Raw genomic sequence first — 13157 nt, forward strand, 5'->3', positions numbered from 1 at the left:
TTGGGCCCTAGCCTCCCTCCTCAGACCGGCTCCCAGGGAGGAGCCAGGGAGGCCTGCTTCTCCCACCTGCACGAGTTTCAGCAGCAGCGTATCCTTAGATGCACAGAGCCTCCTTAGAAACCCTTGGTGGAGCTAGAGAGGTCATGTCCATCTGTGGGGCAGAGTGACCCACCCCTTTGCCTCCTGGAGACCCTGGGGCTCCTTCTGCAGTGAGCACCCAGTGAACTCAGGATATAGAAGGGCGAGTTTTGGAGCAGCATCACACACTGGGGCACCAGCAAGTTCTTGGGTCCCAGGTGTCTGAGATCTTAGTGAAGTGTGTAGGGGCATGAGGGTTCTGGGGCCTGGGCAAGGCCTCAGTGATGGAGGGGGCTCTCCCAGGGCCTCGCCTAGCTTTCCACCTTGCCTTTTGAGACACAAGATCTGCTGGGTGTCCTAGCCCACCCAGAGAGCCGAGCACTCTGAGCTTCTTGCAGACTGAGCCAGACTCTCTGCCGAGCTTGTATTTGCGTGAGGCTGGTGGGTGCACACCTCACACTTGTCTTCCCTGTCCCGGGGACTGAGGGTCCAGTGCAAGGGAGCCACTGGAAGGACTCACAGATGTGTGCGTTTCCAGAATATTTGAGATTCCAGGGAGGGTGTGAGATTGGCAAAGACACTGTAGCCCACTTGGCCCACTGCCCGTGCAGTCCCTGCTCTTCCCACCCCTCCCCAGGCATGGCTGCCTGTGGCTGTGGGTGAGATGGGCCGCCTGGCCCTGGCACAGGCTTCAGCAGAGGCCTGTGCAATGGGTGTGAGTGTTTCTGTGGCCTCACAGACATCGTGGAAGACTCGGAGCTTCTTCCTCCTCACCCGGCACTGTCCCCTACTGTCCCCAGGATGACTGGCTTGCTCCCTAGACCCCTGTGGGCTGCTGGCCTTCAACTTGCTTTCTGAATGCCTCCAACTTTGGGGAAATGTAGGAGTGGGAGTGAGAGATCAGCCATGCCAAATTGGTGTTTTGGTCTAAGAACCTTGGTCTGTGTATTACAGGGAAGTGAAACACTGAACTGCCTTAATTTTTGGTAAGAGTAAGAGGTGATAACAGCTGCTGCCTTTTGGGGGGTCCCTTTCTGCAGACCAGAGGCTGGGGTCAAAGCAGTTAGTCCCCTGTCCCTGACTCCTCACCTCCATTACTCTCTCTCCTCTCTCCCTCCCTCTCATCACTCTTCCCCTCCCCATCACTTTTCTTGGGCCTCCCAGGTGGCTCAGGGGTAAAGACTCTGCCTGCAATTCAGGAGACACGGGTTCAATCCCTGGGTCAGGAAGATCCCCTGGAGAAGGAAACGGCAACCCACTCCAGTATTGTTGCCTGAGAAATCCCATGGACAGAGGAGCCTGACGGGCTGCAGTCCATGGGGTTGCAAAGGAGTCAGATACGACTTAGCGACTAAACAACAACAGTATCTCTTTTCTTCCTTTCTTATTTTTTTTTTTCTTAAATTTCTAGATGGATTTTTAAAGTTAGGGTTTTAAAATCAGTGTCACACTCACACGTGGTGTAAAGTCATGGTTTTCCCAGGCGGGTTGTGTTAGGAGCACAGCAGACCCCTCCTCTCCACGGCCAGCTCCCTAGAGGCTGTCGCTTTCTAATCTCAGAGCTCTGTATCTCTAACTGGCATGCTTCTGTTGCTCCTTCATGGCTGTCCTGTTTTAGGTGTTGCCCGTGGACATCCACTGGGGAGTAGAGCGCAAGCACAGCATCCGCCCGATCACAGCGCTATCTCTTGTCTGACTCCCACCTTCCCCCCAGTGTTGTATGGTGATACAGCAGGTCAGGGCTCAGTGGTGGTATTATCTTAACGGGGCAAATGCCATTCAGAACTGTGTAGCTCATAGTGCACATTTTGGGGTACAAGTTTTACCTTCTTTTCCCTGCAGGTAACAGCTGTCCGGTGTTTGCTTGGTTTCCTGTGAACCTTTACTAATTGTGCCCCAAGCTCCCTGGCCCTTCTATCTGACCTCTTCTCATGCATGCACACATATCTGGGCTCTGGGTCACTGCCCAGGGAAGTCTTGGTTGGGATTTCCCTCACCTCTCTTCTGAGTTGGAGTCCCTCTCTTCTGCATGCTGTACACTCCTCTTCCTTGGCTTCTGGTTTTCTCCCTTGGTGAGTTAGAGAACATTTTCAGTTGGCATCCTGTGCAAAGGTGTATGGGAGCCAGATTTGGGGGGCTTTCATGTCTCAGAAAGCCTGCCCTCTCCCCCACATCTGGCAGAGGTTTTAGCTGGGTGTGGAAGTTCAAGGTGGAAGCAGTTTGCCTCAGAATTGCCAAGGCAGCGCTTCATTCCTTCCAGCTTCCTGAGTTGCTGTGCAAAGGTCCAGAGTTGCTCGTATCCCCAGTCCTTTGTACGTGACCTCTTTTTTATCTCGGTGTACGTGCTTAATCGCTTAATTGTGTCTGACTCTTTGTGACCCCATGGACTGTAGCCCACCATTCCCCTCTGCCCATGGGGATTCTCCAGGCAAGAATACTGGAGTTGGTTGCCATGCCCTCCTCCAGGGGATCTTCCAAACCCAGGGATTGAACCCAGGTCTCCCACATTGCAGGCAGATTCTTTACCATTGAGCCTCCAGGAAGCCCATGAATACTGGAGTGGGTAGCCTATCCCTTCTCCAAGGGATCTTCCCAACCCAGGAATCAAATCGAACTGGGCAGGTGGATTCTTTTCTCCCCATGCCTCGTGTTCAGAAATTCCACCCTGATATACCTTGGCGAGCTTTATTATCATTCCTCACCACTCAGTGGACATTTTCAAACTAGATTCTTGTGTCCTTCAGTCCTGGGAAGTTTTCAGAATGATTTCTTTGACTATTTCCTCCCTTCCCTTTTATGTCTTATCTTTCTAAAACCTTTAACTCAGGTCCTTTCTTTTTTTTTTTCTGTTTTCTTTCCAATTTTCCATCTGTGTGTCTTTTTATCAGGAGATTTCTCAATTCTGTCTTCCAACCTTTCTGTAATGTTTTACACTTTGTTAGCGTATTTTAAATTCTTAGATCTCTTTTTTTGGTTCTTTTAAAAAATAACATCTTGCTCTTGTTTCACTGATGCCATTGATCCTGTCAGCTCTCTGAAGATGATAGCTTTAAAAAAACTTTCTATTTTGAAATAATTTTAGATTTACAGAGAGGTTGCCAAAATAGTACAGAAATTCCCTAACCCTTCACCTACTCCCCTTTAATGTTATCATCTTGCATAACCATAGTACAAATAGCAAGGAAGAAATTGACACCGGTACATGAACACTAACCAGCATGAAAACTGTATTTGGATTTCACCAGTTTTGCACCAAGGTCCTTTTTCTTTCTCAGGATCCAATCCAGAATCTTGCCTTGCCTTTAGTTGTCGTGCATCCTTAGTCTCCTCCAATCTGTTGTCGTGCATCCTTAGTCTCCTCCAATCCGTGACGGTTTCTATGTCTTTCTTTGTCTTCCATGACCCTGATACTTTTTTAAAAAACTCCTGTTCGGTTATTTGGTTTAAAGTCCCTCAGTTTGTGTTTGTCTAACGTTTTCCTGTGATTAGACTGAGGTTATGCATTTTTAGGAAAAACACCATAGAAAGGGATGTGTCTTTCTCAGCGCAGCATATCAGGGAGAACCTGATGCCAATGTATCTTATTATGGGTGATGTTACCTTTGATCATTTAGTTAAGCTGGTATCTTCTTGGTTCCTCTACTGTGAAGTTGCCCTTTTCCCCCTTTGTATTAATAATTAATACATTTCTTGGAGGATACTTTGAGACTATGCAAATATCCCATTTCTCTCAAACCTTTGCCCATTAATTTTAACATCCATCTGTAGATCTTGCCTGCAGCAGTTATTACTGAGGTATTTTTCTATTTCTCTCATTTTTATTTCCTTCTATATTTATTAATTGGAATTCTTCTGTAAGGAAGAACTGTCCCTTCTCCCCTGTTTATTTATCAATTATTTACTTATGTCAGTATGAACTCATGAATGCTTATTCTGTGTGTGGTTATTCAGTATTATCATAATTTTCTTGCCCAGATTATTCTAGCTTTGGCTTTGGGAGCTCTTCTAGGTTGGCTCCTGAGCCCTTTGACATGCTGGTGTCCTTTTTTGACTACTTCCTTTCTTTTTTGTTACCACAAGATCTTCAGCTCATCTTATATTTTCCCTGGAATCAGCCACTTCTCCAAGGAGTTCTGGTTCCATTTATTAGCGAGTGGTATTTAGAAATCAAGATTGGGGTGCTGAGCATGCTCATTGCTAGGGGGATGTCACTGTTGCTAGGCTGTCTCACAAGAAGTAAAAAAAAATATGTATAGTCCATGTGTACACACATATCTGTAATTTTATGTCTTTATCTGTCTATCTTTATAAAGATTCACAACAGTGAGTCTACACTGAAGCCTCTACTCCAGTCCAGTACAACAGGATTCACTGAAGTCTCCCTCCATTCCTTTCTGGTGACTGCCTCTCTAACAGTGAGAAATCCAGCTCTCATCATCTACAATATGTTTGTTTATTCAACCCTTGTATACACAATTTATAGCATCTTTTTTTAAACTTCCATCTTTCCATGTAGCCCAGGTTCCTTCAGGTTTTTGTTTGTTTTGGCCTCTGATTTCTATGTGCCTGTCTCCCCACCCCTGCCCCTCAGTGTTTGGGTTTCCAAACGGTCTGCTCATATTTAAGGAGACAGAGAAGATAACGTGACAGGAGCCGAGGAGAGGAATTAACAACCCTCTGGCCTTAAGTGGAAACGCCATCGAAGTGCAGGGCACTGAGTGTAGGGGTGGGACTCTGGGTATGGCCAGAGGTCCTTGGGGTTCCTGGTGGGCACGCTGGTCCTATTGCCCTCCTGGGCTGCAGATTCCCCAGCAAAGCTTCTTCCAGTTGCTCATCTGGGGTTTTAGTCTTTGGAGTTCCCCATCATTTAACCCACTGCCAGCAGAGGTGAGCCCTCCACAGCCTGTTGAGCCAGTCACCCACAGTCCATCTGCTTCTAGCTTCCAAAATGTCCCTGGTGCTTCCTCCACATATTCTATGACCCGTGGGTTTTTCACTATTTTCAATAGCCCTTTACTGTGGTTTCAGGGAGTCTTGAGAAAGAATGAAAATTTAATCCACCAGGCATCACTGCTTTCACTCTCTTGTAGCAACTGAGCCCTTCCTCTTTGTTCACGGAAATCCATGTAGGTCCCCAGCCAGTGAATACATGAACAGGAGATTCTCTGGCTGAGGGAGGCAGCAAGCAGGTCCAGCCTCCTGACCTCCCTCTCGTGACCCGTGATCCTCCACACAAGCCCAGGGGCCCCATGCCTACTGCCTAGGGCTCCTGAGAACACAATTTGAGAACTGCTGCCCTGTGCCTGGGAGGGTGTCAACCCAAGGCTTGGCTTGGGGCTAGCTGCAGGGAGCTGCCGGAAACAGAGGAGGGGGCTTAGAGAGGCAGGGGGGTCAACCAGCCTCGTAAGGAACTTGAGCAGCCTGGTTCTCTCTCTGTGATCCCATGCCCCTCATACTGAGCCTCAGTTTCCCTATCTGTGCAGTAGGACATCCTAGCTGGCCAGGCTTCCACAGTCAAGTGGGGAAGAGCTTTGCTGATAAAGTTCTGACTTGGTTGACAGCATGCTGGCTATTCCCTGGGTGGCTCCCCGCCACGTAATACCTTCTTTTTCTTCAGATGGGGTTACCCAAGTGGTAGGTACCAGCAAGTGGGGTTACCTGGGTCTCCCATAACCAGGACAGAGTAGGCCCCTGAATCTGGCTGATGGCTGAGGGCACATCCCTTTGGGGCAGCTCCTGAACACACAGCCTGTTGTGAGTGAGTCAGGGTCCCCTCTTCCGCTTAGCCCCAGGGCTCTAATCCTCCCCAGGGTCTGCTCTTGCCCTAATTATTCCTTCTGCCTGGGGCATCTTCCTCAGTCCTCGCTTCAACCCATTAAAATTGAGCTCCTGCTCCTGAGGCTGGAGGAATGGGCTTCTGGCAGGGTTTGGGAGCAATCACACCAAAAGAAACCCCTCACAAATCAGGGGACCTGGGGCTCAGTTTCCTCTCCTGTAAAAGAGGGGACGTTGTCTCTGCCTTCAGGGTCACAGTGAGATAACAGAGGATGTGAAGTAGCTGCAGGGGACAGAACCAAGCCCCTTGTATATTGAGGCAGCAGCATGGGGGCATGGGGCTGCTGGGGCGAAAGGCTGGACTGGGACTGGAGGTGAGGGAAGAGACTGGGGACAAAGGAGGAAGCAGAAGCAAGACTGGACCAGAGTACTAGGGGCCAAGGGACGGACTGGGAGCCAGGATAGGCTGGGCGGTGCCATGCCTTGTAGCAGTGGGCGCACAGGCTATTTTTGAAAAACTCAGAACAAGGTTATAGAGTAATTTCTTTCAGGCAGCTGCTGGTTACCAGGGAAGATATTTAGCACGAAAGGAGGCCTCAGTTCCATATTCCTGGATGACATTTTAGGAGATTGGGTGAGCTGGACCACCTGCCAGAGCCCAATTTATTGTTTGATGTCCCGGCTTCCTTTTGTGAAGGATGGGGGAAGGGCACAGGAGGCACTCAGAACTCCGAGACAGCAACATTCTCAGGGAGGCCCAGAAGTGTGTGGTGAAGGGCACGGGAGTGGATCAGAGACTGAGTCCTGGTCTTGGCCGTGTCTCCTCTGACCTCTGTAGGGTGGCCTTGGGCATGTGACTTCCCCTGCCTGTTTTTTAGCATTCTCATATAAAACCAGGACACTGTCCATGTTTCTGGTTTAGGGCAGGTGGGCACAGCTTGTGGACAGAGAGGACTGAGTAAGGAGGGGCAGAGTACTGGGGGCAAGCCCATGAGCGCAGCAGGCTTCCTGACAAGTCCTTGGTCCCTCAGGTCATCTTGGCCAACCGCTGGGCGAAATAGAGGCCCAGAGAGGGCAGGGACAGGCCCTTAGACACACAGCAGGGTGGTGGCAGCGCTGAGGCCAGAACACAAGTATTCATCCCATCCCAGGCCAGTGGGTGAGAAGGGTGACATCACAATGTCCTTCTGTCTGCAGTGGGCGGGACACATCTGTGTGACAGACTCCTTCAGCCTCGCCAGGAGCTGGTCCCCTCCCCTGAACGTGTGAGCTTCTCCCAAGCCCCACCCTACCAGTTTTGCCCCTTCTTGCCCTGGGCAGCTTTTGTTTCTTGGGAGCCAACCACAGAGACTCAGGTTAGGTGCTAATTAAAAGCCACCCAGCCTCCTTTCTGCAGAGGCTGATCCCTCTCCTTCAGCGTACAGCCCAGTCCAATCCTTCTCCATCATTTCTAACCTTGGGCAAATGATTCCAAGTGACTATGCCTCAGTTTCCTCATCCGTAAAACATTCCTTGTCTTCCTTTCTCCTTGTGGCATCATGAGGTTTAAAGGACACGTACCATGTATGTAACTCGGTTGGGGCTGTAGACATGAGTTTACCTGGGTGATGGGTGAGACCGCATCCTGGGCAGGGTCGTGGGAGGCTGCCTCAGGGTCAGTCATAAGTTGATGATGCTTGGCACTGGGGACAGGCATGGATGGATGGGGGCAGAGTGTGGTGAGGATCGGCGGTGGTTGGTGGTGGGGGGGGACATGCAGGCCCGAGTGTCTGTTTTGCTGATTGCTCCTTTTGCTTTCAAGGAGATTAAACTATTTTTAGTCTGCGCCACTGCTGGTGAGACGCCGGAGGAAGCCTTTCCATCGCCGAGATTTTCTGGAAGCTGCCAAGTGTGGTCTTCAGCTCCATTCTGGGAGCCTCCCCAAGCAGGCAGGAGGGGCCGTCACTGTCTGGGGGCTCTGGGGACAGACTGGGTCGCCGTTGCTCCCCGAGGTTCTTGCCGTGCTGGCCTCCGGAGCTGCACAGCCCCAGACTACGGAGAGCAGTAATCTGATGCGCCCGATGTTTGTAACGCTGTGTTTAAAAAAAGTAATTTATTTTCTAATTATTCCTTGTCTTGCATAACCGTGCATCGCCAAAGTGTCGCTATTTAAAATATTTATCTCTCCACGCCGCAGGAGCAGCTCTGGAGCGTGGAGGGGGAGGAAATAAAAGTCCGCGTGCTGGTCGCAGGCATATTACTTTGACTCGTCCTGGCAGCTTTGACATCTCCCTGTAAATACATTTATTTTTCATTAGGATGTTTCTGAGCTTGTGGCCCCCGGAGAGCCGGAGTGATTACGCTGTTCATCTGTGAGAGATGCCGTGGAGAGGTGCTCGTGGAATGAGCTCTACTGAATGCGCCCCACGCCTGCCTGTACCAGGGCAAGGGTCCGAGCTGGTGTGATCTGGGGTGTGCCGGTGCACAGAGGGTGCAGGGCTGGGCTGCATGGTGCCAGGTGGGCCACGTGGCCAGAGACTTTGGTCATTTGGTTCGATGGGAAAACTGAGCCCAGGGAGAGTCACCTTTGGAATGGAATCAGCCTCACTGGCAAAGTGAGCAAGCGTGCCTGTGGCCTGTTCTATCCAAAGGGCTGCAGCTCTGCAGGCTTCTAGATTAGGGTCAGAGAAATCATGGCTGGCTTCATGGGGTGTGCATATCCCAGAGGCTTGAGAAAGAGGGACCATGGGTTCCCAGCATGCCGGATGGGGGCCTGACTCTTACCTTTTCTCTGCCCGTCCTTAGGCTGCAGGTTTGAGCCTGTTGCAAGGACTGGAGGCATCTGGGCACTGGAAGAGCGTCCTCCCTTCAAACACCTTCCCTGGTGGAACAGTGACCGGACCCGGCTCCTCCCTCACTAACAGGCTCTTTTCCAATCAAAAAAAATTTTTTTTATTTCTGTTTTAGCTCACTGAGTCTAAGAAAGTTTTATGCTGAATTTTAAAATACCTTATTTTTTCCAGTCTCTAAACTACTAATCTCTCAGGCTGAGGGATTCTGGGACAAAGACGAGGCCTCAGAGTGGAAATCTGTAAAATTAGCTTCGGCGGTATTAGTGTTTGCAGTTGGAGATTGAAAAATTGCTTTCCCAGGGTCTGATTGGAGGCTCTACTCTCCTCAGGGGAAAAGGCAGGAATTCGGCACAGAGACGCCTGGGAGGGTGGAGGCGGAGTGGGGGGTGGGGGGGACAGCTGAGGGACAAATGCTGGGAGGCTGTTGTGGGGTTCAGAAAAGCTTCTCCTAGGGGAGAAGTCCCCCACCCTGGGCCTGTGTGCTGATGCTCTGTAGAGTATGTGCTGGGGTGACTGTGTCCCTGCCTGGGTTTCCCCACCAGTGCTCAGCTTCTCCAGAGCTCTAGGTACACAGCAGGTGCCAAGTAAATGCAGTGGAGCCCAGCCGGGTCCCTTCCCTTTCTCTTACTGAGGCCTCCTGGTTCTCTGACCCCCCACCGCCAGGGCTCCCACACTAGATGGGAGCTTCCGGACCTGACTGAGGGCCAGCTCTGGTGCCTGTGGGGGCGCCTGCTCATGTGGCCCATCAGGCCTCTTGTGTGCTTGATTGCCTCTGATTGGCTGCAGCTGAATTCAGCAGAAGCTATTATTTGCCCTTGATGAGCCAATCAGATGGCCTCATTGGCCATTCAGAGCAGGCACCGGAACCTGGGGGATGGGGTGGGAGAGGGGGAGATGGGACACAGCGAGGCGGGGGCAGGGCAGAACAGATGCAGGACCTGAGCCTGGTCTGTGTCCACCACGACCTTCACACAGATCATATCACCCTTCCCTGACTTATCCCCCCAAACCGGGATTCCTTAACCCCCATTAGGCCTGCCTCCCAGCCTTTGCCCTCACTGTTCTCTCTTCCTGCAAAGCCTTTCCTTGCACACCCTCCTCCCAAACCCCTCAAGACCTCCTCCATGAAGTCTGTTTCCACCTTCCCAGGTGAAGGCGAGCTGTGTCCCAGAGCTTGTTTGCTGCCCTCTCACTCTGGCAGAAAATACAGAAGTCATGAGGATGGTGGTCAGAGTGATTCAGATAGATAGAGGTTCAAACTTTGATCATTCCCTTTCCATGTCTAGGTCCTTGGATGAGCTAGTTCCCCTCTAGAGTTTTGGTTTCTTTACCTTTAAATTGTACCTCCCTGAGGGTGGTGGTACCTGAATGCTACGGTTGGGTGATGTAAAGGCAGGCCTCAGTTGGTGGGGTGGGGGTGGGGGACTGGAGGTCCCACAGCCACCATCACAAGGCTTTCTTGAGCCTGGCTAGCCCAGGGTTTGGCACTGGTGGGGACAGACAGCCTGTCTGAGGTCGTGTTAGCGGGAAACAGGGTCTGAGATGCTAGGATCTGTACACAGAAGGTTTATTTTAAGGGGAGGGGCTGCTCTGAGAAACCGTACTTGTAAGGGGATGTGTGGAGCAAGCCTGGGCAGGGAGAGAAGCTGACCACAATGCAGTTGAATGGGGTCTCAGCCAGCACCATGGAGAGCTCCTGGTCTGGGGTGGCTGCTTAGAGAGGTCCTAGATTGAGGCCAGGGGTCCTGGCTTTTGTGCCCTGCACTCCCTGGTCACTGCATGCAGGGTGCTGCTCGAGAAGGGACATGACCATGCATGAGGCGTCTCCCTGTAGTTAGGGGACAGTTCCCAATCAACTCAGCATCTGGAGAATGAGCACTGATCCTGAAGGAGTACCCACAACAGCCCACCTCTTGAGTCACCTGGACCCCTGGCTTCATATAGTAAATTTTGTCTCTGTGGGAGCTCACTAGCTCTAGAATTGTGATTGTTCCCTTTTCCTGGGAAACTTGAAAGAGGAAGAGTAGTGGGATGAGCTGTGACCTCCAATACAAAGGCCACGATTGGCACGCATCCTCTCCATCTGCCACCACCTCCCTAGGTTCCCTTCACCCTGACCCAGACCCTTATCCCTGGTGGGTCTTGAGCCCCTGCCCACCACACCCTTCTCATGCCATGGCTTATGCCCTTGTTCATCCTTCATCAAAACTAAACAGGGGAGGAACTCCTGGTGGTCTAGTGGTTAAGACTCTGTGCTTCTACTTTAGGGGGCAAGAATTCGACCCCTGGTTGGGGAACTAGGATCCCACATGCCGTGTGGCACAGCCAAAAAATAGATTAAAAGAAAAGAGAAACTAGACAGAGGGGTCCCAGTGGGTCGCCTGGGTGTCCAACATATTTTTCCCTGCCTGAGCATCTCCTGATGATGAGAATCATTTTTCCATGACAGCTGCTCTCTTGGCCCGAGGAGCCTAAACTGACAGGCCAGTCACTGAAAACTAAGGCCCAGTGGGACTCTGTGTCCCCCGTGAAACCATTCCCTCTCTGGGAATCAGGACTTATAGATTGACAGAGCCAAAAATTGAGGGGATCAGAAGTCAGAATTCCCCCAAGTAGGAGAGTAGTGATGGGGAGTGAAACCACGCCTCTCCTACTTTTGCCTGGACTGTGTATTCTTGACTATTACGGACTCAGCAGTTAGATTTACAGTACGTACCGTGTCCTCAAGGATAGCTCCCCATTCTGGCTGGATACCATCTCCAACGTGGTGGCTTTGCTGGTCTTCAGAAGACCATTCCACGTAGAAACATACACAAACCTTCATAGCAACATTATTTGTAATATATTTAAAAAATGGAAACAACTCAAACGTCTATCAACTGATGAAGAAATGAACAAAATCGGTATATCCATATGGTGGATCATTATCCAGCAGTAAAAAGTAGTCACTTTCTGATACATGCTACCATATGGATGAACCTTGAGAACATTATACTAAGTGCAAGAAGCCAGGAACCGAAGGGCACATCTTAAATGATTCAGTGTATATGGAATGTCCAGAACAGACAAAAACTAGGAACAAAGTAGTGATTGCCATGGGCTTGAGGGAGGCAGGCATGAGGTACAGGGTTTCTTTAGGGGTTATGAAAATGTTACAAAGTTAGAGTATTGATGGTTATACAACTGTGTGAATAGATAACCATTTAGTTGTATACTTAAAAAAAAGTATACTAACCATGTGTGATGTGAATTATATCTCAGTAAGGCTGTAACTAGGGGAAAGTCATGCATTCCAACACTGTGAGACTGGTGGCTTCAGAATGGTGAGGTAAATGATCGGATCAGCGCATCCCATGCTCACATGCCCACTGAAGCACCTCTTTTGCTGTAAAGTGGATCCCCTGGAGAAAGGAACCCATGGGATCCCAAGGGGTTATGAAAATGTTATGAAGTTAGAGTATTGATGGTTACACAACTGTGTGAATAGATAACCATTTAGTTGTATACTTTAAAAAAAGTATACTAACCATGTGTGATGTGAATTATATCTCAGTAAGGCTGTAACTAGGGGAAAGTCATGCATTCCAACACTGTGAGACTGGTGGCTTCAGAATGGTGAGGTAAATGATCGGATCAGCGCATCCCATGCTCACATGCCCACTGAAGCACCTCTTTTGCTGTAAAGTGGATCCCCTGGAGAAAGGAACCCATGGGATCCCATGTCAGCAGATCAAACATTCGATAAGCTCATGGATAGTCAACACCCTTCATGTAGGAAAGAAAAACTGACCAGCTGTTATCATATCAGTGAGAATGACTCACTGCCCCTTCTGAGGCTGAAGAGGTCTGGTGTAATCAACTTGCCATGTAGTTGGTTGATTTTCTTGAGAAGTAGTGCCATATTCGGGTCTCAGGATTGGACTCTGTTCCTGGAAGTTTGGGTATTCAGCAGCAGCAGTAGCTAGATCAACATTGGCCTTGGGCCCTTGCATAGTCCCTTCATAGCTACTGTCTTCATACACTCCTTGTACCAGCCCTGGAGTGACTGCAACAGAGGCTGACTGATGGAAATTCATGAGGTCATTTTATCTGGTTATTTGGTGTCTCTTTCCTGGTGGTGCTGATAAGCATTAATGTACAGAGATCTTCATATTTGTGCTCATGCCCATGGGTCCATCCCCATGCCTGTACCAGGGTTATATGTCCCTGGTATTCCAGACTTCATTCATCCTGACAACCAACCAAGCCATTTGTCACTTCCCATGAGACTGTTTATATATTCTTACCTCAGGCCCCTTCCCTTTCCATACAAAGTGGATGATCAGGTGTGCTGCCCAGAGCTTTGCTTTTTGGAAGGCTTTCTGCTTAACACTATCTTTCAGGGCCATCCTGAGTCGGGTATAATGTAGCTGTGTCTGCTTTCAGCTCACATCAACATACTCCGCTGACCTGTCTGAGACTGAGCTCAATCTT

At 50.0% G+C, this 13157-nt stretch overlaps 1 protein-coding gene and 1 long non-coding RNA gene across 6 annotated transcripts in view; one reads left to right on the forward strand and one right to left on the reverse strand.

The window, feature by feature from the left end:
- The window catches only part of CACNA2D2 (calcium voltage-gated channel auxiliary subunit alpha2delta 2), a 140366-nt gene that overhangs the window by 37891 nt on the left and 89318 nt on the right, over window positions 1-13157 (forward strand). The gene's annotated exons all lie outside the window — the stretch shown is intronic.
- On the reverse strand, window positions 7774-9379 carry LOC147348464 (uncharacterized). Of its 2 annotated transcripts, XR_015151634.1 has the most exons (3): window positions 8842-9379; window positions 8617-8759; window positions 7927-8124 (listed from the first exon to the last, which is right to left on the reverse strand). It is a non-coding gene; the product is annotated as an uncharacterized LOC147348464 (long non-coding RNA). The 2 variants fall into 2 exon arrangements; XR_015151635.1 differs by lacking the exons at window positions 7927-8124; window positions 8842-9379 and adding an exon at window positions 7774-7925 and having other exon boundaries at window positions 8617-8758.

The sequence above is a fragment of the Bos grunniens genome, chromosome 22 (assembly GCF_055505025.1).
Source record: "Bos grunniens cultivar Pamir isolate PY7600 chromosome 22, Bosgru_T2T1.0, whole genome shotgun sequence".
Lineage (NCBI taxonomy): Eukaryota > Metazoa > Chordata > Mammalia > Artiodactyla > Bovidae > Bos > Bos grunniens.